A 3,143-nucleotide genomic window follows, 5' to 3' on the forward strand; every position below is an offset into this window, starting at 1 on the left:
TCAGTATAAATATATACATATTATCATTAATCTCCAAAATTAATATTTTAATTAAAATATATACTGAATTTTAAAATTTATTTTATTAACTAATTTAACCATAGCAATTTTATTAACTATAATAAAATCACCAATTAGATCAAACTTAATCATTTTAATTCAAACTATAACTTTAACATTAATAATTAATATAATTACTAAAACAGCATGAATTTCATTTATAGTATTTATCTTATACATTGGAGGATTAATAATTATTTTTTTATATATTTCAAGAATTGCTTTTAATGAATTAAATATTAATAAAAATTATAAAATTATAATTTATAAATTAACATTAATTTTAATGTTAATCTTTTATTTAAAATTAAATCTCAATCTTGAAAATTTCAATTATGAAAATAAATTTATATTTGAAGATAATTTTAATTTATTAAATATATTCATAATACCAAATAATTTAATAATTTATTTAATTATCTTAATCCTTTTTTTTATATTAATTTTAATTATTTGAATACTAAAAATTAATAAAGGACCAATTCGACAAAAAAATAATTAATGAAAAAAAAATATACTAAAAACTTTATCCCCAATATTAAATTTACCTACACCAGCTAGAATTAGTTTTATATGAAATTTTGGATCTTTATTAATAATTTGTTTAATTAATCAAATTTTAACAGGATTATTTTTAGCCTTCCATTATAAAACAGATATTAATTTAGCTTTTCAAAGAATTATTAATATAAATCGAAATATTAACTTTGGATGATTAATCCGATCTTTCCATGCAAATGGGGCTTCTATATTTTTTATTATAATTTATATTCATATTAGACGAGGTATCTATATAAATTCTTTCAACTTTAAAATAACATGAATTATTGGAGTAATTTTATTATTATTAACAATAATAACAGCATTTGTAGGTTATGTATTACCATGAGGACAAATATCATTTTGGGGGGGCAACAGTAATCACAAATTTATTATCAGCAATTCCTTATTTAGGAAATTCAATTGTTATTTGAATTTGAGGGGGATTCTCAATTAATAATGCTACATTAACACGATTTTTCTCAATCCATTTTATTTTACCATTTATTATTATTTTATTTACTTTTATTCACTTATTCTTTCTTCATTTAACAGGTTCTAATAATCCACTAGGAATTAATAGAAATTTTGATAAAATTACTTTTTCTCCATATTTTCTAATTAAAGATTTAATTGGATTAATCATATTTATATGAATATTTTTTATTTTAGCTTTAATTTTTCCATACCTACTAAATGATCACAATAATTTTATTATAGCAAATTCAATAATTACACCAAATCACATTCAACCAGAATGATATTTTTTATTTTCTTATTCAATTTTACGAGCAATCCCTAATAAATTAGGAGGGGTTATTGCTTTAATACTTTCAATTTTAATTTTATTAATCTTACCTATATTAAACAATAAAAATTTTTTAAGAAATAAATTTTACCCATTAAATAAATTTTTATTCTGAATATTTATTATAACATTTTTTATTTTAACCTGAATTGGGATACAACCAGTTGAATACCCATTTATTACAACAGGGCAAATTTTTACAACAATTTATTTTTCTTACTTTTTCATTAACTTTTATATCATAAAGTTATGAGATAAATTATTAATTTAGTTAATTAATTTATTTAAAATATTTATTTTGAAAATAAAAAATAGAATTTAATTCTATTAACTTAATACTTAAATTAATGATATAAGTTAAATAATTTAATAGAAAAATTAAAGACAAATAAAAATAAAGACAAAGGTAAAATTAATTTCCAAACTAAATATATTAATTTATCATAACGAAATCGTGGTAAAAACCCACGTAATCAAATAACTATAAATATAAAAATCAAAATAAAAATATTTAAATAAAATTTATTTATTATCAAACCAAAAAACATTTCACATAATAGTATCCCTATAAATATAATTCTTATATATTCAGATATAAAAATAAAAATAAAAGATAAACTTCTAAATTCAATATTAAATCCAGAAACTAATTCTGATTCACCCTCAGAAAAATCAAAAGGAGAACGATTTATTTCAGCTAAAAATCTAATTAATAATAAAATAAACAAAAAAAAAAGAAAAAAAAAAAATTTTAAATTAATTTGATAGATATAAAAAATCATTTAAATTAAAACTATTAATTAAAAATATTAAATTTATAATAATAATTATTATTCTAACTTCATATGAAATCATTTGAGAAATAAACCGAATTATACCTAAAACTGAATAATTAGAATTCGAAGATCATCTAATTATTAAAAAAATATAAACTATTAAACTTGAACAACAAAATATATAAATTAAACCAAATCCTATAATATAGTTCATACCAATATAAGGATAAATAAATCAAAAAAAAATTGAAATTAATAAACCCAATAAAGGGAGAAATTATAAAAATAAAAAAATTTATATTACTCGGATAATTAACTTCTTTAAAAAATAATTTTAACCCATCACCTATAGGTTGAAAAATACCTTTAATCAAAAACTTATTCGGACCTTTACGTAATTGAATATAACCTAAAACTTTACGCTCTAATAAAGTAAAAAAAGCAACTCTTATAAAAACTATTAAAAATAAAATCAAAAATTAATAATTATAACAAATATAAAAATTACTATCTATAATAAAAATTATATAATTAAATTCTAAATTTAACACAATTATCTGCCAAAATAGTTAAATTATTTTTATTCATTTAATAAAAATTTAATTTAATTATTTAATCCTTTCGTACTAAAACAAATTAATTTTTAAAAGATAGAAACCAACCTGGCTTACACCGGTTTGAACTCAAATCATGTAAGAATTTAAAGGTCGAACAGACCTAATACTTAAAATTTTGCACCTAAGATTAATCTTAATTCAACATCGAGGTCGCAAACTAATTTTTAAATTTGGACTTAAAAAATTAATTACGCTGTTATCCCTAAAGTAACTTTTTCCTTTAATTAAAAATTTTAATTCAAAAATTCATTAAATAATGTTAAATTTTAAAAAAAGTTTATTAATTTTTTTTATCACCCCAATAAAATAAATTATAAAAATAAAATATTTATAAAACCAAAA

At 17.8% G+C, this 3,143-nt stretch overlaps 1 pseudogene across 1 annotated transcript; it reads right to left on the bottom strand.

Moving 5' to 3' along the window:
* Window positions 1-247: 247 nt before the first annotated feature.
* LOC132931571 (NADH-ubiquinone oxidoreductase chain 1-like) lies at window positions 248-2,318 on the bottom strand (annotated as a pseudogene). Its single transcript, XR_009662745.1, has one exon. The product of XR_009662745.1 is annotated as an NADH-ubiquinone oxidoreductase chain 1-like (transcript).
* Between the last annotated feature and the right edge of the window lie 825 nt (window positions 2,319-3,143).

Source organism: Rhopalosiphum padi, unplaced genomic scaffold (genome assembly GCF_020882245.1).
Source record: "Rhopalosiphum padi isolate XX-2018 unplaced genomic scaffold, ASM2088224v1 scaffold6, whole genome shotgun sequence".
Classification (NCBI taxonomy): domain Eukaryota; kingdom Metazoa; phylum Arthropoda; class Insecta; order Hemiptera; family Aphididae; genus Rhopalosiphum; species Rhopalosiphum padi.